Raw genomic sequence first — 27212 nt, forward strand, 5'->3', positions numbered from 1 at the left:
TGAAGTGCTGGGGTGGTAGCTATTTATAATTTGTATTAATGGCTTAAATAATGAGATTGAGAGTAGTGTATCTAAGTTTGTTAACAATACAAGGTTAGGTGGGAATGTAAGCTGTAAGGAGGACACAAAGACCTCAAAGGTAAAGTTAGCTGAGTGGGCAACAAGATAGTAGATGGAATATAGGGTGGGATGAATAGAAAAGAAGAACATTTTTTAAAAGGAGTGATCATTTTAAATGTTCATAGAGGCTTGGATACTCTTGTACAAGAAACACAGAAAAATAAAATAAGCAATTAGGAAGGAAAAGCCATTTCAGCCTTTATTGCAAGTTTCTCACTCTACAGATGCCACCAGAGCTGCTGAGTATTTCCAGCATTTTCTATTTTTATTACAGATTTCTAGCATCCACCATATCTTGACCATAAAACCATAAGACATAGGAGCAGAAATTAGGCCATTCGGCCCATCGAGTCTGCTCCCCCATTCAATCATGGCTGATAAGCTTCTCAACCCCATTCCCCCGCCTTCTCCCCATAACCTTTGATCCCCTTACCAATCAAGAACCTATCTATCTCGGTCTTAAATACACCCAATGACCTGGCCTCCACAGCCTTCCGTGGCAATGAATTCCATAGATTCACCACTCTCTGGCTAAAGAAGTTTCTCCTCATCTCTGTTCTAAAAGGTATTTCCTTTACTCTGAGGCTGTGCCCTCAGGTCCTAGTCTCTCCTACTAATGGAAACATCTTCCCCCACGTCCACTCTATCCACGCCTTTCAAAATTCTGTAAGCTTCAATCAGATCCCCCCCTCATCCTTCTAAACTCCATCGTGTATAGACCCAGAGTCCTCAAACGTTCCTCATTTGTTAAGCCTTTCATTCATAGGATCATTCTTGTGAACCTCCTCTGGACCCTCTCCAGGGCCAGCACATCCTTCCTGAGATACAGGGCCCAAAATTGATCACAATATTCTAAATGTGGTCTGACCAGAGCCTTATAAAGCCTCAGCAGCGCATCCCTGCTCTTATATTCTAGTCCTTTCGAAATAAATGCTAACATTGCATTTGTCTTCCTAACTACCGACTCAACCTGCAACTTACCCTTAAGAGAATCCTGGACTGGGACTCCCAAGTCCCTTTGCACTCCAGATTTCTGAATTCTCTCCCCATTTAGAAAATAATCTATGCCTCTATTCTTCCTACCAAAGTGCATGACCTCACACTTCCCCCCATTGTATTCCATCTGCCACTTCTTTGCCCATTCTCCTAACCTGTCTAAATCCTTCTGCAGCCTCCCCGCCTCCTCAATACTACCTGTCCCTCCACTTATCTTTGTATCATCTGAAAACTTAGCCAGAATGCCCTCAGTTCCTTCATCTAGATCATTAGTGTATCAAGTGAAAAGTTGTGGACCCAACATTGACCCTTGCGGAACTCCACTAGTCACCGGCCGCCATCCTGAGAAGGACCCCCTTATCCCCATTCTCTGCCTCCTGCCAGACAGCCAATCTTCTATCCATGCTAGTACCTTGCCTCTAACACCATGGGCTCTTATCTTACTGAGCAGCCTCCTGTGCGGCGCCTTCTCAAAGGCCTTCTGGAAGTCCAAGTAGATAACATCCATTGGCTCTCCTTTGTCTAACCTACTGGTTACCTCCTCAAAGAATTCTAACAGATTTGTCAGGCATCACCTCCCCTTGATGAAACCATGCTGACTTTGCCCTATTTTACCATGTTCTTCCAAGTATTCAGAAGTCTCATCCTTAATAATGGACTCTAAAATCTTACCAACGACTGAGGTCAGGCTAATTGGCCTGTAATTTCCCGTCTTTTGCCTCACTCCCTTCTTAAACAGGGGTTACATTAGCGATTTTCCAGTCTTCTGGGACCCTCCCTGACTCCAGTAATTTCTGAAAGATCACCACTAACACCTCCACTAACTCTTCAGCTATCTCCTTCAGTACTCTGGGGTGTAATCCATCTGGTCCAGATGATTTATCCATCTTCAGACCTTTCAGTTTTCCTAGCACCTTCTCCGTGGTAATGGCCACCATACTCATCTCTGCCCCTGATTATCTTGAACTTTTGGGATGTTATTCGTGTCTTCCACCGTGCAGACTGACACAAAGTACCTATTCAGTTCCTCCGCCATTTCTTTGTTCCCCACTACTACTTTTCCAGCGTCATTTTTCAGTGGCCCAATGTCCACTTTTTCCTCTCTCTTACCCTTTATATATCTAAAAAAACTCTTGCAATCTTCTTTTATATTACTGGGTACTTTACCCTCATATTTAATCTTCTCCCTCCTTGTTTCTTTTTTAGTTGTTCTCTGTTGGTCTTTGTAGGCTTCCCAATCCCCTGGGTTCCAATTGCTCTTCGCCACATTGTATGCTTTCTCTTTAGCTTTTATGCTGTCCCTGACTTCCCTTGTCAGCCATGGTTCCCTTTAGTATGCTTCTTCTTCTTAGGGATGAATTTTTGCTGTGTCTCCCAAATTACTCCCAGAAACTCCTGTCATTGCTGTTCCACTGTCTTTCCTACTAGGCTCATCTCTCAGTCAATTCTGGCCAGCTCCTCCCTTGTGCCTCTGTAGTTGCTTTTATTTAACTGTAATAATGTTACATCTGATTCCAGCTTTTTCCTCTCAAATTGCAGGGTAAATTCTATCATATTATGGTCACTTCCTCCTAAGGGTTCCTTCACCTTAAACTCCCTTATCAAATCTGCCTCATTACACATCACTAAATCTAGAATTGTCTGTTCCTTAATGGGCTCCACCACAAGCTGCTCCAAAAAGCCATCTCGTAGACATTCCACAAATTCATTTTCTTGGGATCCACTACCAACCTGATTTTCCCAGTCTACCTGCAACTTGAAATCCCCCATGATCACTGTAACCTTGCCTTTCTTACACACCTTTTCTATCTCCTGGTGTATCTTGTGCCCCGCATCCTGACTACTGTTCGGAGGCCTGTACATAACTCACATTATGGTTTTTTTACCTTTGCGGTTCCTCAACTCCACCCACACAGATTCTACATCATCTGACCCTACATCGTTTCTTGCTATTGATTTAAGTTAATTTCTTACTAACAAAGCGACCCCACCCCCTCTGCCAACCTGCCTATCTTTTCGATAGGATGTATATCCTTGGATATTTAGCTCCCAGTTCTGATCCCCTTGCAGCCATGTCTCCGTGATGCCCACCACATCATACCTGCCAATTTCAATCTGCGCCACAAGCTCACTTACCTTATTTCGTATACTGTGTGCATTCAGATACAACACTTTCAGTCCTGTACTTCCCGTCCCCTTTCTCATTGTTGTCCCTTTAACTGATGTGCTTGAAGTTAGATTCCTAGCCCTTTCCAAACACTCTGTCCTATTTTGTGTTCTGGAGACTTTCATAGCCTCTCCTGGGCTCTCCTTTCTTTTCAGTTTTTTCATAATTTTCCATGGAGTTGAATCCACTCCCCCACACGCTAACCTGCTGCTTTGTTTCCTATTAGTCATACTTCTTGGAGTACCCTTCCCTCCCCTCCCACTTTCCAGTTTAGTATTTTGCTTTCATTTAATTGCAGGGAATTGCGGCAGAAGAATAATAAAGATTTTGAGGTTGTCGGGCAGATGCAGTGGGCGGGCTCGGGAGCTGCCGGGAAACGGCCCACCACCCGTGATCGGCACCCGACCACAATTTTATGCTACGCGGACCTTAATTAAATGAGGCTCCGCAGTGGTCGGGAAGGGCTGAGCAGGGGCGGGGGGGCCTGTCGACTGCCGGGTCCAATGACAACCCAGCGGCCGGTTTGAAAGCAGCCCAGGCAACACCTACGAGCCTGCCATGGAAGGACATCTCCTCTGTGCTCCCAAATCGAAGTTATAGAGTCGAGTGCAGCTGGACACGGCTGGCAGGAGGGCGGGTTAGGTGGGCACTCACCCCCCCTCCCCCTGCTTTTCTGACTAGTGCCTCGCCTTCCTCCTAGGGGAGGTGGCTACCAGGAGGTAGACCCTTGTCCCCAGAGATGAGAGGAGGAGGCTACCATACCTCACAAAGAGGGCATGGGAGGAGGTGGCAGCAATGGTGAGCAGCCACGGTATGGTCTGGCGCACATGGGTGCCATGCCAGAAGCGGTTCAGGAAGGGTGAGTGCCGTGTTGGCATGGCTTAGTGTGCAGAAGTGTTAAGGTGTGGCCGCTTCCCGAGTGGACCTCAGGGGTGCTAAATTTCAATGATGCCAGAGCTGGCCAAGCGGGTAAGCTCTGGCTGATTGGACTGAGTGCTTTGCAGCTCGAGGCCCATGACTCGGCTGTGCCCTGCAAGGTGCTTCTTGGCTGGGGTTGGTCAGGCTGCAATGGCACTGCGGGTAGAGAGTGGACTAATCAGTCCTCCTCTGTACTTTCAGGAGAAGACAAGCCATAACCATATAGAGAGGGCAGCCTAACCTCTTGCTGCTCAGCAGGTTTGAGCAAGGCGCCCTGGATCTTAAGAGCCGGCACGTTCCACATGCAACCAGGCGTGGAGAGGCGGGGGTGCCAGATGATGGTAAGAGCACAGTGCATCATTCTAGTGTAGTTTCTTCATTGATGGGAGCCTCAAACCTGGATTCCCATTGATCATTGGAAGACGATGGCGCCACGATACAGATCTCCATTGTCTCACCAGGTGCCTGACAAGCACAGTGACAGTGGGATGACTTTAGCTAATCACATGTCCTTGTTCACCCTTTTAGGTTGGCCAGCAGGCGTTCGCTCTACAGACCCCGAAGGGCCGCCCTTGACACTGGAGGACCAGTGAGCTTCTCTGAACCAGGCACCAGCGCAGATTCCCGGAACCTCGATGGATATTAATTCGGTGGCTAGTATCTCAATGCACATTGGTGAGGGCACTTCACACTCGCTTGAGGTACAGGTGGAGGCAGAGAGTGCCCAGGGCGTTGGCAGTCTGAGGACTGCTGGAGACCAGTACAATGCTCAATTGAAGGCTGATGATGATCCCTGGAGTCTTCCATTAGGCGGCAGATGCTGGATGTGCAGCGAGATGTTCGGGAGCATCTGGTGGAGATCCATGAGGATATGCGTGCCATGGCCTCCATAATGAAGGAGTCCCCGCAGAGCATCAGCACTGCCTTGACCCTCATGGACGAGCGCACTGCCTCCTCCATTGACAACTCTCATGGAAAGGCAGCTCCAGGAAAAGAATCAGGGGTTCCTGGGGTTGCGCGTGGACCTGTAAGCCCGCATACAGGCAGTGACCTCAGGTGGTCAGTGCCAGTGTGGGAGATGGATGAGGCACCCAGTATCCCAGCTAGGTGCCTGCCCATCAATGATGAGCAGGGAGGTCCAGGGTGGCCTCACATTGGAGTATGAGCTGCCTGTCATCTCTGCGGCCCCTCTCAGGGCACTCTGGATGACGGCAGCAGCTCTTCCGCCCTTCTGCCAGTGACCATGGCATCTGATGAGGCTGCGATGACTAGCGAGATGCCAGCTGTGGCACTGGCCGCTCCCTCCCAGGCAGAGCCAGCACAGGCTCCGCTGGCCTGAGGATGACCACCAAAGTCTTCAAGGCCAACAAGACAGCAGAGTAAGCAGGCTCCCTCCAATGCTGGTGCCAGCAAGGGGAGGGTACCAAGATGTAGCACTTGCAAGCGTAAGTTAAAGGCACCATGAGAACAAGAGGGACAGGTCATGGATGATTTTATGTTAGTTTATGTTTACTTTATATATGCTGGTCTAGGAATGAAAGCCAAAAAAGTTTATGCAAATAGTTGGGAATTGTCAAGATGAGATAAATTTTGTTTTTGCCATCATAGCCTGAGTATGTTTCACCTTTCTGTTTTATTGTGCAGGGTACACAATTATGTAATGCTGGACGTAAGTGGCTCTGAACTTCATTGCACAGACACTGAGTTTTCTTTGTGTTCAAATGAAAGTGTCCTTTCACACATCCAGGATGGAGGAGGCAGCCCTGGCATACGGTTCAAGCTGATATTTGGCAGCCTAGCTGAAGGAGCGTTGGATCATGGTGCCCCTGCCTCCCTGGAGGTTACAGACTCCACGCTCTCAGCATTCTCCTCACTGTTCTCCTCTTCTAACCCACTCCTGGACTCATCACCCGTGGCCTGTGTAGCTGCGTCAAGTTCCTCTTCCTCCAGTGGGTCCCCCCTTGCCAGTGCCAGAGTGTAGAGAGTGCAGCATGCAACCCTTATCAGTGACACCCACTCTGGGGGGTGTTGTAGTGCACCCCCTGAATGATTCAGGCATCGGAAGTCCATCTCGAGAAGACCTATGGTCCTCTCTACCACCAACCTTGTGGAGGCATGACTTCTGTTGTATCGCTTCTCTGCCTCTGTTCTTGGGTGGCGGAGAGGCATCATGAGCCACCTCTTCAATGGATAGCCCTCATTACCCAGCAGCCATCCATCCAGTTGGGCTGCAGCACTGAAGAGCCTCAGCACCTGGGAGTGCCTCAGGATGTAAGCGTCATGGGAGCTGCCTGGGTACCTTGCACAGACTTGCAGAATCTGCATCCTGTGGTCACACACTATCTGCATGTTTATGGAGTGGAAGCCTTTCCTGTTGACGAAAGCACCCAGCTGACCCGCTGGTGCCTTGATGGCCACGTGTGCAGTTGATGGCACCCTGGATGCGGAGGAAGCCAGCAATTACTGCAAAGCCTCTGGCTCGCTCAGCCTGTCTGGCCTTGTCCGTACAGAAATGAATGAAAGTCAATACCCACCCGAATAGAACTTCTGTCACCAGCTTGACGCAACTGTGGACAGCTGATTGGGACACTCCACACAGATCCCCCACTGAGCCCTGGAAAGACCCAGAGGGATAGAAGTTGTGGGCCACTGTGACCTACAGAGCCACTGGCATGGGGTGTCCACCCACACAGCCGGAGCTGATGTCAGGCCCAATCATCTGACAAATGAAGGTCATGGTCTCCCTTGAGAAGTGGAGCCTCCTTCGGCATTGCACCTCAGGCATATTGAGGTAGCTGCATCGCTGCCTATAAGCTCTGACAGCAGGATAATGGCATCTTCTGCAGCACCTGCGGCCTTTGTGTCTGTGCCACCAGCAGAGACCACAATCCCCATTACCAGGGTAAAGAAAGGCCCTCTGATACTTGGAAGGGTCTACACAGTTTGAATCCTCCAGGGGCTTTGCAGTTACCAAGGAGTCCTGAAATGAAGCCTGGAAATGCTAAGAACGAAGTCCCAAACAGAGGTGAAGCTGCCAAGTATCAATAAGTCACCAGCAGCAAACTGTCTACTAAACTCCTCACTACTCACATTAACAATGCTGCTCACCCTTTTTATCCTGCCCTTGGATGAGGTTTTTGAAAATTTTGGCTGGTCGCCTGCCCATTTTGCCTGTGAGGCGAGCGCGAAATTGCACGCTTAAAGAAAAATCGTCAATTGGACTGTTAATAGCCTTAAGTGGCCTGTTAATTAATGGCGGGTGAAGCTCTGGCACCTGCCCGCTGAGCTATCGTGCGAGTGCGCGATGATGTCAGGGCGTTCGGCCGATGTCATTGCACTCTATTTTATGCCCGATCGGGTCAGGTGCGCACCCACCCATGGGACGTAAAGTTCTGCCCTAAGTTTGTTACAATTGTGTAGGTCTTTGGTGAGACCATACCTTGAGTACTGTATTAGTCACCCTATATAAGGAAGGATAAACTTGCATTGGAGGCAGTACAGTGAATGTTCACTAGATTGGTTCCTGGTATGAGAGGGCTGTCCTATAATGAAAGGCTAAGGAAATTGTGACTATACTCTGTAAAGTTCAGAAGAATTAGAGGTGATCTCATTGAAACATACAAAATGCTGAAGGGGCTTGACAGAGTGGACAATGAGAGGTTCTTTCCTCTGGCTGGGGAATCTGGAACATGGAGACACAGTCCCAGTATAAGTGTTTGATCATTTTGGACTGAGATGAAGAGAAACTTCTTCACTCAGAGGCTTGTGAAATTTTACAATCTTTACCCCAGAGGGTTGGGATTGTTCCATCATTGAGTGTATTTAAGACTGAGATCAATAGATTTTGATCAAGCAGGCAAACGGAGTTCAGGTAGAATATCGGCCATGATTGTATTGAATAGCGGAGCAGGCTCAAGGTGCCAAATGATTTACTTCTGCTCCTAATTCTTATGTCATAACACTCCACATATGTTTGGACTATTGCTTTAACTGTGGATCGTATAAAATGTTTATTGTATTATTTGTCTGGTAATTTTCTAAATATTTGCCAATAAATATAAGTATATCTAATTAGAATGTCAATTTTGATTGATATTCAATAGTAACACCCTCTGTTTTGAGTCCAAGACAGCAGTGCTTTCTCATTGTAGGTCTTTATTGAACTGATGTGAAATGTCAACTTCTAGAGAGCTTCCCTCGTGTCAGAGGTCACATGACTACAGCAAGCCAGATAGGACATATAATAATGTTGCATTTCAAAACCCAAACATCCCCCTTTTCATATTAAACAAAAGGGACAAGCATCCCCTTTTTCCTAACAAAAAAAAAGACAAATTTGCATGCACGATCATGTGTAACTGTGAGCTACCCTTGATTTTTATATAGTTATAGTTACTCATTATACACCCACTGTTCTACTAGTCAGTCTCTGCCCCTGCATTGCATACATGATCTTTATATTGGAGGAACAGCACCTCATCTTCTGATTAGGCAGTTTACAGCTTTCTGGACTGAATATTAAGTTCAACAATTTTAGATCATGAACTCTCTCCTCCATTCCCACCCCCTTTCCGATTCCCCCCCCCCCTTTTTTTTCCAATAATTTATATAGAATTTTCTTTTCCCACCTATTTCCATTATTTTTAAATGTATTTCCATATATTGTTTTATCTCTACCTCTTAGCCTTCATTGATTCCTTCACCACACCCCACCCCCACTAGGGCTATCTGTACCTTGCTTGTCCTGCTTTCTACCCTTAATTAGCACATTTCTCAGATAATATCACCACCTTCAACACTTCTTTGTCCTTTTGTCTGTGACATCTTTTGGTTATCTCCACCTATCACTGGCCCTCTATCCAGCTCTAACACCCCCCCCCTGCACTTAAACCAGCTTATATTTCACCTCTTTTTTTATTTTTACTTAGTTCTGTTGAAGGGTCATGAGGACTCGAAACGTTAACTGTGTTCCTCTCCGCAAATGCTGCCAAACCTGCTGAATTTTTCCAGGTATTTTTGTTTTTGTTTTGGATTTCCAGCATCCGCAGTTTTTTGCTTTTATTTTTATATTGTGCTGGTGTCTAAATGGTACGTGCGTGCATTGTCATTGGCTGTTCATCTGGGTGATGTTCCTTATCCGGAGAGTGACATTCTCATGGCACTTGTTGCCATGGTAACTGTTGTTGTTCCATTGTGGTTGTTGGGGATACACAGACCTCTGAGATTGATGGGTCATTCTCTATTCGGTACAGCTTGTGTGACCCCCACTCCCTGACCGGTTGACTGCGGTGAAAGAACAGCTTTGCGAGTCATTTGTATATGCTTGTATGTGCCAGAATATTTGGTCATTCATTTTTGTACAATCGAGGTGACAATTTCTCTATGCATGTCCCAAGTTTTCATGTGAACTGACTCCTGTTGAAAGCATTGAAGGTTTGTTCCCTGACTGGCTGTCCAATGCTCAGCTCTGGAAGTGGTTTGGCAGTCTTGTCAAAATGAAATTTGGCTTTCTGCTGTTCCCCCTTGAATTTTTCACTCAAGTCTGTTATTGCTTCTGGTGTCAGTAGTTGTTTTGCTATTGGAAGAGTAGTTTGTGTGTGGAGTGACAGTCTTTGGACTGGGCTAATTTCCATGCTTTCAGTCGGTCTGTTTCTCCACTCAAAGGTTGCCTTGTATACTTCTGTGCTGGATTTGCAAAAGTTCTTGATGATTCCTCTAGTGATTTTCACTGCCGCCTTAGCCTTTCCATTCAACTAGGCATTGTGCAGAGATGGTGTGTAGCGTTGAGTTTCCTAATCCTTTGTGAATCGGCTGAATTCTTCACTCATGAACTGAGGGCCATTGTCACTCATCACAATGTCTGGAATGCCATAATGACTGATGTGTGCTTTCAGGCATTCTACTATTTCTCCTGTCCTTGTTGAAGTCAGCTGGTCTAACTCCCAGTAGTCGGAATAGTAGTTTACAGTGACAAGATAGTCAATTCCTATTATAGTGAAGAGGTCTGCTCTCAGCTTCATCCATGGTCTGTCTGGGATGCCATGCATTATCAATGGCTCTCTAGCTCATTTAGTTTGATACTCATTACAAGCACCACACTGGTCAATGTGGTGTTTAATTTCATTGTTCATGATTGGCCAGTAAAGCATTTCTATTGTCTTTCTCAGATTCGATTCAATTCCTTAATGGCTTGCAATGATGCACTTCAGCATCTCTCCTCTCATCTCCTGAGGGATGATGACCCTATTTCCTTTACACAAAATGCCATCTTGTGCTGTCAGTTCATCTTGGTATGCCCAATCTGCTCTTGTGACCGCAGGTGTATCCTTGATACTCTCAGGCCATCCTTTCATCAGTACATCTTGCAGCACTTGTAGAGTTAAATCCTGTTGGGTAGTTCACTTGATTTGAGCAAGGCACTTGTCTTCCAGATTCAATGCTTGTGCTGAGTTGATGACTTCCAGATCATGTCAAACTGCTGCTTCACATTGAATCTGGAAGATTTTGCATTCTGTTGTAGCATCCTCAACTTTCTTCATGGGGCACACTGCTCTCGACAGCATGTCTGCAATGTAAATCTGTTTCCCTTGCTTGTATGTCATATCCAGATGATATCTCTGTGAATGAATTAACATTCTTTGCAGACGCTTTGGAGCAGATAGTAGCCATTTGAGTAAAATGCTTTGAAGTGTCTTGTGGTTGGACTCCACTGTTACCTTGTCTCTCCCAATCAGGTATTGATGAAAATGTTCACAAGCAAAAACAATAGCCAGGCACTCTGTCTCGATCTGAGCATAGCATCCTTCAGTTTGCGTTAATACTCTGGATGCAAATGCGACTGGTTGTCCTTGCTGCATTAGGGTTGCTTCAAGTCCTATCTCACTGGCACCACACTGCAAAGTGACTTCCTCATTGACATCATAATACTTCAACACTGGTGTTGTCACCACTAGTTGTTTGATTTTAGTGAACGCTGCTTCTTGTTCTGTTCCTCAATACTACTGTACATCCTTGGCAATGAGATTGCAAAATAGTTCACACTCCAACAACAATTTAGGCAAAAATTTGGTTAAATAGTTCACAATTCCAACAAATTGTTGCACTGCTTTAACATCTATTGATCACTGCATTGCTGCTATAGCTCTCACCTTGTCAAGGTCCAGGCGATGACCTTTTGCTTTCAGTACATGACCTATGTACTTGACTTCAGTCATTTTCAATTGCAAATTTTTCTTGTTGAGCTTCATATTCATCTGGCGAACTCTCTCAAGCAGTTGTATTAAATTCTGATCATGATTCGCTATGGCTTCTTCCATTGTATCTCAACATCCATAGACTAGTAGATCATCCACTACGGCTTCCACTCAGGGAAGATCACTATCTCATGCTGTCTGTGTTGATACTGTTCTGGAACTGTGGGAATGCCAAACAGCATGTGCAACCATCTGTACCTCCCAAACTGCCTCTAGGGTGCAGAATGCTGCTGCTTTCATCCAGCTTCACTGGCCAGTAACCATCCTTCAAACTTACGGTAGTAGAGGTCTTTGCCTTAGCAAGTTGCGCAAAATTCCTTTGATGGTTGGCATGGGGTAGTGAGATCTCTTCAGTGCTTTAGAACCTTTGGGTCTCACCATTCTCACAGCTTTCCAGTCTGTTTCACTGCTACCTTGCTGCTAATCCAGTCTGTAGGACTTGTCACATTCTTGATAACTGCCTTCTTTTCCAGCTTGTCTTTTAGGCTTGACTTCAGGGCAGCTGGAACTCTTCTCAGCAGCTGCAGAAGTGGTCTTATACTCTCATCTACTTCTAGATGATATGATATTCTCCTGGTAGACACTCAAACCTGCAAACATATCTTTCAATGGCTGTGTTTTTTTCCTATTTGTTCATGGGATGTGGGTGTCACATTTTAAGAGTCAACCACATTGTTGTGGGTCTGGAGTCACATGTAGGCCAGACAGCAGATTTCCTTCCCTAAAGGGCATTATTGAACCAGATGGGTTTTTACAACAATTGACAATGGTTGCATTGTTATCATTGGACTTTTAATTCCAGATATTTATTGAATTCAAATTTCATCATCTGCTGTGGTGGGATTTGAACCTGGGTTCCCAGAACATTACCCTGGGTCCCTAGATTACCAGTCCAGTGAAATACCACTATGCCACTGTGTCCCCACTAACCCCTACTGCAACATGTTGTAAATCTCTGTTAGCACAATTAGTGTTATCAGTTTAGACTTGCTTCAAGCTGAGATAAGTGGCTGTTGTGTCCCATCTATGATCTGGAAATCTAGAACTTCCTTCTTGCCATTGCATTGGACTCTCGGATTAATTTGTCTTCTCGGTATAAGTGTCATGCCATCATATAACTTTAACCTTACTTTCAAGGGCTTCATTTTTGGATTGCCATGTTGGGCCACTTTGCACAAGTCTGTGAAGATCGTGATGTTACATGATGCACCTGTGTCTATCCGACACTTATTGTTCACTTGATACTCTTCATCTGGGGTCCTCATTGTAACAGTCACAAACCACTTGTCACCTTTACATTTGACCTTACCAACCTGCTGTATGATGTATAATTCTTCATCAGAGTCTTCAGCTGATATCTCTCCTGTGGCCATCTGTACAGGCTTCTTTTGCTTCTTTCTCGCCCAACACTTGTGTGTGAAATGATTCGGCTTCTTGCAGTTAAAACACTACTTTCCCCATGCTGGGAAATCCTTCTTTTCCTTTATGGTGTTGTCTACAGCATTTGCATCTGTCCTTTGTCCGCAATTGTTCTGCTCTTTCAGCTTGTAATGTCTCTTAACATAATGTGTCTCTAGGTCTGTCCTGCTAGACACGTGTTCTAGCTGATGTTTTATAGCCTCCGCATTTCTACACATGTCTTTTGCTTTCCTGAGTACATGTTTATCATCTTTCAGTAGACTTGCTTTCACTATTCGAGCTTTAATCAGATCATCTTTTAATTGCCCAAATTCACATGATTCTGCAAGCTGTGCTACTGCAGTCACATACTGCTCTGTGGGCTTGTTTGCACCTTGAGCTCAAGGTTCAAAATGTGCATTCAAGACTTTCAAAATCTCTGTCATCTGTTTCCTTTGTTCGTCAGATAGATTTAGGGTCAAATACAATTTTTAGCAGACCCTCCCCAGCAGTGTTAGAAGTGTGGCTATTCGAATCAGCTCTGGCTTGTTAATTAATTTTGTTGCCAGCTCTTAGTTTTGCCATTGCAAGTGGAAAAAACACCAGCTCTTCCACATATCAGCTTTCATTTTAGCAGAGCTGAGAGGGGGAAGTTTACAGCCATTTAAACTCACCCAGTATTTTACTTGCAGCCTTCGGTTTGAGGTTACTTTTCCTTGCCATTTTTCAGCAGCTTTTAGCAGATTTGAACATTTCTGTGTGCCTTTCTGAGCTGTGGCTTTTTCTTTTCAAGATTTCAAAGCTCTATTTTAAGTCAACTCCTGACACCATGTTTCATGTTCCAAGACAGCAGTGCTTTCTCATTGTAGGTCTTTATTGAATTGGTGTAAAATGGCAGCTTCCAGAGTTCTTCCCTCATGGCAGAGATCACATGACTACAACAAGCTAGATAGGACATATAGTAATGTTGCATTTCAAAACCCAAACATCCTCAACACTAATGAATTTGTGTCAAAAATGTCAGTTTTCTTAATTTGGTAATAGAGCATTTTAAGCCTTCAATTCACAATAAAAGAGGAAATAAGATGTGGAAGAGGGTTTGAAAAGAAAAAAGAAATGAAGCATCAGATAAAGAAAGAGTAAGAGAAATACCTCCAAGCGTAGCTGAGGGGTCAAAAGATGAATTGTGTGCTGCCTTTGCTCAGGTAGTGAGGGCAGGAGCTTGCTTTTCTAGTTTATTCTAGAGAGAAGAAAACCATATTGTTGGAGTTTAGAATGCCTAGAGATATCAGCATTGACTCTCATTTGCACTTGAATCACTCACAGGTGAAATATTTGGAAACTGAATTTAACTCTTAAGAAATGTAAATCCAACTGCATGCGTCAGTGACCTATCTACCAGCAGCTTGTCTCTTCAAGTGTGGGATTCTAATGATAAGTGAGCTGAAAGTGGTTTTTGTTATGCTGCTTTCATGCAACATTGCTTCATTAATTTGAAATAAGAAAGATAGGCTTATTCTTTGCAAATAAAAAGGGCCAGTTCTCATCTATTACTTTCTGAGTGATCAGCAAAAGAGTGCAAAACATATGTTTGTTTAATATTTTATTTATCTTTTTTCCCATCAAGTCTTTTTGAAATAAAATGAAAAGCAGTTTGCAAAGCTACTTATGCTCAGTTCCATTTAGATTATGGCAAGTAGAGTATGAAATTGGTCCAAACCTATCGAACATACACTTAACACTAGAATTGTTGAGCTGGTTGAAGAGTTGCATATGAATAAACTGAATATCAGTGCAAGTTTTGGTTAGCATTACCACTTGAGTCAGTAGGCGTCAATTCAAGCTGCTCCAGATAGCCCTGATGAATGGAGACTGGAGATCAGCTCTAAATCCAGCAGGGTACTTGTACCAGAGTGTTGGTGCTGCACTGCTCCCACCACCTCCTCACAGTTTTGCCATTGTGAGATTTGAACTCTTGATCTTAGGGTTACAAACCCAGTACCATAACCACTTGGCTATTTAGGCCAAGCCCACCACCTCCTCACCCCCCTCCCACCACCCCAACCCTATAATGGGTAGGCGTCCCCCTTATCAAAGTTATGAGATTCTCACAAGCTTTCTGCTGCATAGGTAATCACCCAGTCAGCTAGTTCAATCTGGCAATGGAGCAGCAGTGGCATAATTAGCCTCTTGGTCAGAAGGCTGTCCACTTTCCAGCCAGAGCTTGATCAGGGAGAGCTAGGAAGGCTGCAGAGCCCCCACACTATATCCTCCCACCTAATCAAATGGCCTCCGTGCCACCAAACTCACCTCGGGGTTAGTGGGGGGAGCTGGTGGAGGTGGGGGGAAGGGGGTATTAATTCCCCCCTTAGTCACTGATGTAATGTAGGAACTGTGGCAGCCAATATTCACTCATTAAGCTCCCACAAACAGCAATGTCATATTGACCAGATAATTTCGTTCAGGGGTTGTGGACATCGCTCGCTCAGCCAGCATTCATTACCCATCCCTAATTGCCCTTAAGGAGGTGGTGGTGAGCCACCTTCTTGAAGTGCTGCAGTCCATGTGTTATAGGTATGCCCACAGTGCTGTTAGGAAAGGAGTTCCAGGATATTGACCCAGCAACAGTGAAGGCGATATAGTTCCAAGTCAGGATGGTGTGTGGCTTAGAGGGGAACTTGCAAACGGTGGTTTTTCCATGCATCTGCTGCCTTTATCCTTCTAGGTGGTAGAGGTCATGGGTTTGGAAGGTGCTGTTGAAGGAGCCTTTGTGAGTTATTGCATTGTTCTAGTTAGAAAACACTGCTCACACTTTGTGCCAGTGGTGGAGTGAATGAATGTTTAAGGTGTTGGATGGGGTGCCAAACAAATAGGCTGCTTCGTCCTTGATGGCACTCAAGTTTCTTGAATGATGTTGGAACTGCACTCATCCAGGAAAGTGAAGAGTATTCTATCACACTCCTGATTTGTACCTTGTAGTTGGTAAACAGATTTTGAGGAATCAGGAAGTGAGTTACTTGCTGCAGAATTCTGAGTCTCTGACTTGCTCTTGTCACAATAGTATTCACATGATTGATCCAGTTAAGTTTCTGGTCAAGGGTAATCCCCAGGATGTTGATAGTGGGGGATTCAGTGACAGTAATGGTATTGAATGTCAAGGAGAGATGGTTAGATTCCCTCTTGTTGGAGATGGTCATTGCCTGGCACTTGTATGGCATGAATGTTACTTGCCACTTATCAGCCCAAACCTGAATTTTGTCCAGGTCTTTTTGCATATGGACACAGACTGCTTCAGTATCTGAGGAGTAGCAAATGGTGCTGAACGTTGTGCAATCATTGGTGAACATCCCCATCTCTGCACTTATGATGGAAGGAAGGTCATTGATGAAGCAGCTGAAGTTGGTTGGGCCTGGGACACTACCCTGAGGAACTCCTGTGCAGTGATGTCCTGGAGCTGAGATGACTGACCTCCAACAACCACAACCATCTTCTTCTGTGCTAGCTATGACTCCAACCTGTGTAGAGTCTTCCCCCTGATTCCCATTGACTTCAACTTTGCCAGGGCTCCTGATACCACACTCAGCCAGATTCTGACTTGATGTCAAGGGCAGTCACTCTCACATCTTTGTGATGTTGATTGAGAGATAAGTAATGGCCAGGTCGTTGGGGATAACTCTCTGAGGGGATCTTTTACATCCACCCAAGCAGACAGATGGGGCCTCAGTTTAATGCCTTATCTGAAAGACAGCACCTCAGACAGCGCAGCGCTCCCACTCAACTGGATTGGAGTGTCAGCTTTGCTTTTCGTGGGATTTGAAACCAGAACCTTGTGATTCAGAGGCAAAGGTGCTACCAACTATCAACTATGTTGAGCATGTGGCCAGACAGGTGTGTTTGGCTGTACATTTAATCATGCAACTGAGGAAGCAGCCTTAAGTTTGCGTGCTGCCGGCCTCGATGGGAACATGCACAGGCAGATCACGTATCTCAACCTCCACACCTGAAAATGGGTGCCAACAAATATGTAGCCCTTAGTCATCATGAGCTGCTGTGGATGAACCCCTTGGGAAGCTTTCCAAGACATCCTAGCGATCAACCTCCATCTGTAGAGTTGCTATTCATTCCTCCTGAATTCTCTGTTCCTGGATAGATTCGCCTTTAATTTTGCTGGATCAGCTGACTTTAATCTCATCACCTTTGGTCTCTAATGAACTTATTTGTCTAAGTGGACCTTTTTGTCTGGTTGTATCTAACAATAAAACCTTAATTTCTCTCTATTGAGATGCACTTTCTAGTTATAAAGCTACATCCTTTTAAATACAGTACACAAAGAGCAGCAATACCACTATTACAAAGATTGCTATAAGATGTATTGAAAAATAAACCTAGAACTATATTAAGAATTAAGTTTGAGGCCAAAAACTAACATTTAGGGCAGAATTGTCCGTGCCCGCTGGCATCGGGTGTGTTCGTTGGCATGAGCAGACAATATGGCAAAAATGCCAGAAATTGGTTTCATGATGTCATAAAACCAGATTGCAAACGTCCGCTGAGCCTGCCGATAGCAGGTCGCGTTTCCTGCCATCGGACGTCGAGAACCTCATTGTAATACATCTGCATATCATTGTAAGGCCAATCCGTTGGAACTCCCCCCACCCCACCCCCACCCCAGCCACCCTCTGCAGGATTGTCTGCCCAGGTCAGCAGAAAAATACACCGGTGCAGAACACGCCTTGACAAGTGTGACGTGCAGAAGTTGGGACTTACTGCCAGGGCCTTTCCTCTTTGTGGATTTCCAAGAAGCAGAAGATCCTGAAGCTCGACAGCAATGGGGCCCTGGAGGAACGTCCATGACATGATGGGCAGATTCTCATGGACATGGCTCTGCTGTGAAGCAGCTCATGGAAGATGGAAAGTCACCATTGAGGGTCTACTCACAGCAGATGATGGTCAAGGGGGAGGGAGAGGATGGTGTAGGATCGACTGGGACAGGAAAAGATGTTGATGTGGGTGAGGTTGAGAAAGGAGGAATGAAGGTGTTGGGAGGGTTGAGGTTGGGAGGGGTGAACAAAGTTGTCGGGGGGATGAGGTTGGGAGGGGGAATGAAGGTATTGGTGTGGAGGTTGGGGGGAGTGAGTATGGGGGGGGCTGTGGGGAGAACAGGTAACAGGGGAGAAGAACTGGAGAGGTAGGTGTAAGGGGGAGTGGAAGGTGTATGGGAAGGAATTTGGAGGAGGGAAGGAGTGTGGAGAGGGGAGGGAGTCAAGAAGGAGGAGCGAGTGTGGAGAAGGGAGGAAGTCCAGGTGGCGGAAGGATTGTGGAGAGGGGAGGGAGTAAGGGTGGAGCCAGAAGTAAGGTTATCTGAAGGAGTCAGGAAGGAGACAGAGCGGGCATAGAGGACACCACGGCAGGCCTCCACGGCATCCAAAAGGCACTCGAGGGTGGCATCACTAAACCTGGGGGGGGGGCTGCAGTCTTTTTGCCTCTCGGCCATGTCTTCGGTGCAGCAGTGTGAAACACACAGGCTGGAATCATCCCAGATTTGCATTAAGTCTGGTAGTGGTCGGGCAAAACGACGTTTTATCTTCTGGATCATAATCTGGTGAGCACATTGCACAGTCTGATCCATAGCAGGCGGCAGCAGAGGCTTCCCAGGTTCCTGGCACTCGGAGGCCAGAACTTTGCTGAGCCCAAGTCAGATGATGAGCCTCTGGACTCAGTCATGTCTCAGTTGCTGGAGCTGCAAAGGCAAGTTCATGAACATCAGGAAGGGATGTCCGCTGCACTCCTCAGATTAAAAGGCATGATGGAGGAGTGCATCCGCTTTCAATCCGAGCTAATAGCGCCGGCTTTGCAATGCACTGAGATCAACACTGGTACGATGGCGGCCGCCATGGAGACCTTGGTCCAGGACATCGCTTCTTCACTGCTGTGTGGGCTGAATTCTATCGCCATAGTTGGCCTCCAACAGTGTATGCGAGAAGGGTGCCGGGCAGCTCAATCTTACTCCAGCTACTCCTGCTCCTCAATGAGTCAGCCTGGGGCCCCCGGGCACCCATAGGGAGGAGGATCAGCAGGTGCACACTCTGGGCCCATCCACCCAGGTGACTCTGACACTGTCCGGCACATCTAACTCCCTTCTTCCTGTGACATTAGCAGCTCCAGCTCCACAGACCAAGGAGGGTGGCATTGCCACACAGCAGGACCCTGAAAGCAGGCTGGGGTCCTCCAAGTCTTGGCCCTCCAGAAGACATCCACCAAGGTTATCACCCTCGGGGAATCACAGTCAGCAGGCTGCCTCCACTTCCACTGTGGATGTCCAGGGAACAGCAAGATGTAGCAGCAGGGTTAGGAAGGTTCAAGAGAATTAATTGTACAGCCTGGGCACAGGTGTTGATCGCTTGTACATATTGTTCACCATTGTAAATAAATTCCCAAGAATGCCTACTTGCCTTGGCTCCTTGTTCTGATGATCAATGTTCTTGTTTCTCAGATGTGAAACCTTTCTGCACAAGATAAAGGCAGGTGTCTCAGTCCAGGACCTCTTCCCTGTGCTCTGTGCAGCCTTCAGACCAAAGTGACAGTCCAGCCTCACACTCCCTGGAAACATTACTGATGCCTGCACCTCGGCGGTGCTTGTCATTGCTGCCGGAATGTAGTGGGCACGTGCCACAGAATTCTTTCATTCTCTCTGTGTGCTCTCTCAGCACTTTTAAAGAGGGGCTGGCCCCACTGTGACCACTGATGCTGTGCTCCTGAATGGCTCAAATGCTGAAGGCAGTCAATGAATCAGATGCTTCTAAAGTTTCATGGCTGTGTCCCTATGATATGACCCGATCACAGAGTGCAAGCCAGCTGCCCTCAGCCAGCCAGGAGTCAGACATTCTCAGAGCCTATGTGAAGACTTATGGACTATGCTTACTTCATGTCGCCATCATCCTCCTGCAATTGAGCAATTATTAGGGCCTCTACAGCATCTCCATGACCAGAGCATTCTCACAGAGGGTATTCACGGTGCCATAAGCCAGATTGGAATCAGACATCCATAGATGCAATGTTAGGATCTATGGGGTCAGATCCCTGTATGTCATCAACATCCTCCTGGTCTAGCAGTTATGAGGGCCTCCCGAGCATGCCTGCCAGTTTAAAAAGGACACCGAGTGCGGGAGAGACTTCAAGTTAAAAAGGTCATGGAGAGCGGGAGAGACTTCAGTTTAAAAAGGACACAGAGAGGGGAAGAGACTTCAGTTTAAAAGGGACACAGAGAGGGATAAAGACTTCAGTTAAAAGGGACACAGAGAGGGGTAGAGACTTCAGTTTAAAAAAGACACCGAGTGCGGGAGAGACTTCAGTTTAAAAAGGACATGGAGAGCGGGAGAGACTTCAGTTTAAAAAGAACACAGAGTGGGAGAGACTTCAGCTTAAAATAGCGCACAGAGTGGGAGAGTTCAGTTTAATAGGACACGGAGAAGGGGACAGACTTCAGTTTACAAAAGACACAGAGCGTCAGGGACTTCAGTTTAAAAAGGACACGGAGAGCGGGAGAGACTTCAGTTTAAAAAGGACACGGAGAGCGGGAGGGACTTCAGTTTAAAAAGGACACGGAGAGCAGGAGAGACTTCAGTTTAAAAAGGACACGGAAAGCAGGAGAGACTTCAGTTTAAAAAGGACACTGAGAGTGGGAGAGACTTCAATTTAAAAAGGACATGGAGAGCGGGAGAGACTTGAGTTTAAAAAGGGCGCCGTCAGGAAAAAAGAGAAAAAGCAACTGCGGAGTCACAGGAAGCTATTAAGTTGATTGGCTGTAAGTGCTCAGTCAAAGGTATGAGAAACCAACTTAGGTCAGGCGAGTTAAGGTAGACCTATAAATAAAAAGAACAAATACTTTAAAAAAATAAAACAAAATTTGAAAACTTTAAAATTAAAATCAAACAATAAAGATAAAAAAAATTAAAATAAAGTAATTTAAACTAACATCTAAAACACCTATCTTGTAGTTAAGAAGTATATAACCTTTAGTTGTCAATGCTACTAGCATTCAATAAACACAGTAAATTGCACAGCCTGGGCACGGGTGTTGATCACTTGTACATAATGTTCACTATTGTCAACAAACCCCCAAGAATGTCTCTCTGCCTATGGCTCCTTGTTCTGATGTGCGGTGTTCTTGTCACTCAGACGTGAAACCTTTCTGCACAAGATAAAGGCAGGTGTCTCAGTCCAGGGCCTCTTCCCTGTGCGATCCATGACAAACATGCCTGCAGTAAGTGTAAGCAGCCTGAGGAATTCCGGATCAGGATTATTGATCTGGAAGCCGAAATGCAAACACTGCTCACCATAAGGGAGGGGGAGAAATACCTGGATACTTTGTTCCAGAAGACAGTCACACCTCTTAGAATAGGGTCATCTGTTTTGGTCAGCAGTGAGGGACAGGAGGATGTGACTGTCAGTGAGGCAGGTAATGGGACCGAGCAGACAGTAGTGGAGGAGCCTCAGACTTTGCAATTGTCAAACAGGTTTGAGGTTTGTCAACCTGGGTGGATGAAAGTGAAGTCTGCAAGGTGGATGAGCTGGCTGGCCATGTCACTGTGGTACAGGAAGCCATTCAAGCTGGGGGAGCAAAAAGGAATGTAGTGGTGGTAGGGGATAGTATAGTGAGGGGGATTGACACTTCTCTACAGCAAAGAGTGAGAGTCCAGATGACTATGTTGCCTGCCCAGTGCCAGGGTTCAGGACACCTGCTCAGTGCTGGAGAGGGACTCGCAGTGGAAGGGGGATGATCCAGTTGTCGTGGTCTATGTAAGTACCAATGACATAGGTAGAACTAGGAAAGAGGTTCTGCAAAGTCAGTATGATGAGCTATGTACCAAATTAAGAAGCAGAACCTCAAACCATGTACAGATTGGCATAGGGCAAATAAGATTAGAGAGGTGAATGCGTGGCTCAAAGACTGGTGTGGGAGAAGTGGGTTCCGGCTCATTGGGTACTGGCATCAGTGCTGGGGAAAGTGGGGGCTGCACTGTTGGGATGGTTTACGCCTGAAATTTGCTGGGACGAGTATTCTCGCAAATTGCATAACTAGGGAAGTACAGAGGGCTTTAAACTAAATAAAAAGGTTGAGGAATCAAGCTTGGGTAGAGGTAGCAATTCAAGGTGTAGAGTCAAGATAGGAGAGCAAAATAGTAATATGGGAAATGAGGGTTAGAAAATGGCAGGAAGGAACAGAGAGAAAAAAACCTAAGAATACATCGACAATCAAGACTAGCTGTTAGAAAGGTAACAAAAAGACAAAACTAAAGGCTCTCTATCTGAATTAACATCGTATTCGTAACAAAGTAAATGAACTGATGGCCCACATTGAAGTAAGTAAATATGATCTGATAACAATTATGGAGACATGACTGCAGGACGACAATGATTGGGCCCTTAATATTGAAGGGTACATGTCATTCAAGAAGAATAGGAAGATAGATAAAGGTGGAGGGGTAGCACTGTTAATCAAAGAGGACTTTGGTGCAATAATTAGAGATGACCTTGCTTGAGGAGATAGGGACATAGGATCAGTTTGGGTGGAGATGAGAAATATTGGGGAAAAATGTCATTAGTAGAAGTGGTCTACAGGCCCCCTATCAGTAGCCACAGTATAGGACAAAGTATTCAAGAGAAAATAATTGTGTGCTTGTGATAAAGGGACGGCAATAATCATGTGTGATTTTAATCTACACACAAACTGGAAAAATCAGATTGGCAGTAGTAGCCTGGATGATGAGTGCTTAGCATGCTTTAGAGATAGATTCTTAGAGCAGCATGTTCTGGAACCAACCAGAGAGCAGGTTATATTAGATTTGGTATTGTGTAGTGTGACAGGATTAATTAATGACCTCAGAGTAAAGGCACCCCTAGCAGCAGCGGCCACAAAATGATTGAATTTTATATCCAGTTTGAAAAGGAGAAGAATGGGTCTAAGACTAACATCTTAAACTTAAATAAGGGAAACTATGTGGGATGACAGCTGAGCTAGCTGAAGTGAACTGGGAAACTAGGCTAGAGGATAGATCAATAGAGAAGCAGTGGAAGACATTTAAGGGGATATTTCAGAGTATTCAGAATAAGTACATTTCTACTGTAAAGAAAAATTCTAAGGGGAGGACTCATCATCTATGGTTAACTAGAGATGTTGAGGAAAGCATCAAACTTAAGGAAAAAGCATACAACTCCACAAAGATGAGTGGCCGGAACAGATGATTGGACAGAATATAAAGAACAGCAGAAAATGACTAAAAGATTAATCAGGAGAAAGGAATTAGTGTATGAGAGGAAGCTAGCTAGAAACGTAAAAACAGATTGCAAGAATATTAAAAAGGAAAAGTGAGTGTTGGTCCTCTAGAGAGTGACAGTGAAGAGTTAATAGTAGATAATAAGGAAATGGTGGAAGAAATGAACAAATATTTAGCTTCTGTGTTCACTATAGAGGATACAAAAAACATCCCAGTAATAGCTGTAAGTCAGAAGGTGAACGAGAGAAAGGAACTTGGTGAAATAGAAATCACTAGGGAAACAATCAATGAGCAAATCAATGGAGCTGCAGGCTGGCAAGTCTCTGGGTCCTGATGGACTACATCCTAGGGTCTTAAAAGAGGTGGCTAATGAGGTAGTCGATGCACTGGTGTTAATTTCCCAAAATTCACTAGATTCTGGAAAGATTCCATCAAATTGTAAAGTAGCAACTATAATCCCTCTATTCAAGAAGGGAGGGAGGCAAAAAACAGGAAACTATAGACCAGTTAGCTTGACGTCTGTTGTGGGAAGTTATTAGAATTGATCATTATGGAGGTTATAGCTGGGCACTTAGGTGAGCTCAAGGCAATTGGGAAGAGTCAGCATGGTTTTGTGAAAAGAAAATCATGTATAACCAATTTATTGGAGTTCCTTGAAGGAGTGACATGCGCAGTGGATAAAGGGGAGCCTGTAGACGTACTATACTTGGATTTCCAGAAAGCATTTGATAAGGTGCCACATCAAAAATTATTGAGGTGCTCGAGCTCCAGGTTTCAGAGCTTGAGCAGCAGCTGGTGTCACTGCAGTACATTCAGGTGGGTAAGAGCAACTTGGATAGCATGTTTTTGGATGTGGTCACCCTGCAGCTTAAGAGTGTTCAGGTAAAGTGGGAATAAGTGACTGCTGTAGAGACAAAGATAACTATGTAGGTAGTGCAGCAGTCCCCTGAGTACACCTTGCTCTCTAAGCAATATACAGCTCTGATACTAATGAAGATAATGTTTGCTCTTGGCATAGAGCCTGAGTCAAGTTCCTGGCACTATTGGTGACTCAGCTGTGTAGGCAGGAGGAGGAAGGTCAGAAAAACAATATTAATCAGCGATTCAATTGTTAGTGCTAAAGGCAGGCATTTTTGTTTTTTCAGATTCTTTCCACAATGGTATGTTGCCTCCCTGGTAATATTGACTGGAAGGTAAAATGAAGATGGAAGGGCATTTTGGTGATAGTGATCATAACTCAGTTAGATCTCGTCTAGTTATGGAAAAGGACAAAGATAGGCCAGAACCATAAGTTTTCAACTGGGGCAAGGATAATTTTACTAAGTATTTTATCAAAAGTGGATTACGAACAGCTTGAAGGTAAATGAATGTCAGTGCAGTGAGACACATTGCCAGCACTTGAGAATTTTAGTTATGAGGAAAGATAGGATAGGCTGGGGCTTGCTTTCTTCGGAACAGAGGATGTTCCAGAGGGGAGACTCAATTGAGGTGTACAAGATTATGATGGCCTGGATGAAGTAGATAGGAAGGACTTATTTCCCTTAGCAGAGGCATCAATAACCAAAGAGAATAGATTTGCAGTAATTTGTGGAAGGATTGGGGGGATTTGAGGAGGAATGTTTTCCCTTATAGGATGGTGGGAATCTGGAACTCAATACCTGAAATGGTGGTTGAGGGAGAAACCCCCATTACATTCAAAATATAGCAATCTAAGGCTGGAATTTTCCAGCCACATTGGCATCGGGCATCATGGCGGGCAGCGGGGGAGGCAATATGGTGAGAAGGCCAAAAATCGGTGTCACGCCGTAATGAAACCAGTTAGCGATCATCTGCCCCACCTGTCAATGTCAAGGGCCATGCTACCTGCCGCAGCAAGTCGGGAACCTAATTTTAATACCTTAGCTTGCCGGAGTCATTCCCCACATCAAATTTACCACTCACGTCAGCGTGACTTTAGAACACATGCTTCACGACTGCCGTGCACCTGGAAACCTGAACTTTGAGGGCGAATCGGAGGTGAGTGCACACAGCCTAGCACAGCACTCTCAAACATCACCCATAGGACTTCAAGGAAGAGGCGTCATGAATTCTCAGGGGCCACAGGCAAGGCAGCACAGACTGAAGGAAGTACACAAGCACATGCTTGGGGTGGAGGGCAGGAGGGAAGGAGCCACGCACTTAGAAAAGCTTGTCAAAAGAGAGCATTCTTCCTTGGCTGAGACCATTCAGCTGCAGGTCCATTGACATGCTTGGAGTCGGGCCTCCGAAGCTTTTCTGCCCACTCAATCAACGCAAATTCATGAAAGTGTCACCAAATGCACCAGAACCTTTCACCCCTTAAATGCAAACTGCAAATTAATGTGTGTTATGGGGGCAGCAGAGCAATTGGCTGACTGGGCAAGTTGTAGAATCCCCTTGTGAAAGGTGGCCATGGCGCAGTCACTGGTGGAGGTGCTCACACCCCCTTGCAAAATCTTTATTAAGGTTTGGACCTGTATCCATCATGGTTCAAGCTAACAGTGCAGTCCTGCAATGCAGGTTGGGAGAATGCCTGCATCTGAGCTGAGAGCACAGCGTATGGTCCAGCAGCCAAAGCTGCTGCCAATCAGTCAAGTGGAGTGGGGCAGAGGTGGGTGAGGTTTCGGACAGTCAATGAGCACACTACACACTGGACATCCAAGTCATACGGACTCAGAATGTTAACTCTGTTTTTCTCTCCACAGATGCTGTTAGACCTGCTGAGTTCTTCCAGCATTTCTGTTTTTGTTTCAGCTTTCCAGCATCCACAGTATTTTGCTTTTATCAGGATAATGGAGCCTGATGATCTAGCGGTATGGCTCATGGCCCACAGGGAGCAGAGAAGAAGGAGAAAAGTAAGACAGAGGTGCCAGGCTCGCCCATGGGAGGAGCACCATCCTCAAGATTTAGGTGCGGCAGGGTCCCTGCACATGCAGCCGAAGATCCACAGTGAGCCATCGCTCATAGACATCTCACTAGACCCAGGGTCTATAGATGGCACTTGCCATTCCTGCAGATGACTGATAACTAGTGTCGCTGAAGACTGTGCATGTCTAGGTAACTGGTTGGTCACATATGCCACCTGCTGCATGATTTGCTATTACGGGGATGTGGAGGGCATCCACTGCGAGCGGTTGTGTAAGTGACCGTGGTGCTCAGTTTTTACATCAGTGGCTCCTTCCAGGGCTCCACAGATGAACTCGTAAGCTTCCACCCACAAGTGTAACCAGGAGGCCACAGACAATACCTGCGCAAAGGCACAGAACTTTGTGCATTTCACTCTGGATCAGGAAAGCCAGGAAGCAAGAGCAGTCCACCGAGGGTGTCACGCATCATCGTCGCTTGCTGTGCACTCCACAGACTGGCGCTGCAACAGGAGGAGGAGCTGGCTGAGGCGGAGATGAAGAGATGCATGTCTCCTCCGATGGGGAGGATGTCGACGGGGATGACAATGACGAGGTCCTCAAAGGTGAGGATCCTGGCGATGAGGCCATCACACTGGCTAGATGAGGCAGGCGCAGAGGCCCTCATAGCCGCAAGATTTATGGGGGAGATGCAGTGAGAACAGTCCTGACATTCTCAACTTGCATCTGTGAATGTTTGACTCCTGTGTGACTGAATACAGTGCACATATCCTCAGTGTTCAGCCTCATGTCATGGAGACACACCAGAGGCCCTAATAGTCACTCGATTCCAGGAGGATCATGGCAACATGCAGCGAGGACACTCCATAGATCTTCACATTGCTTCTGCAAATATCTGACTCCTGTCTGTTTGAGGGCAGCTCACTTGCACTCTGCGATCAGGGTCATATGATAGAGATGCAGCCATGAAACCTTAAATGTACCTGATCCTTTGTCCTCCATCAACACCTGGCCCTTTCAGTTTTGACCTCGGGTGCATTGGCTTGCCAGTGCTAACACTTCAGACTGAAGGCGAACAGACTCCTCCATCGTGCCTTTCAATCTGAGAAGTGCAGTGGGCATCCCTTCCTGATGTTCCTTAGCTTGCCTTTGCAGCTTCAGCAACTCTGACATGACCGAGTCCAGAAGCTCCTCATCTGAC

This window comes from Carcharodon carcharias, chromosome 21, assembly GCF_017639515.1.
Source record: "Carcharodon carcharias isolate sCarCar2 chromosome 21, sCarCar2.pri, whole genome shotgun sequence".
NCBI classification, from domain to species: domain Eukaryota; kingdom Metazoa; phylum Chordata; class Chondrichthyes; order Lamniformes; family Lamnidae; genus Carcharodon; species Carcharodon carcharias.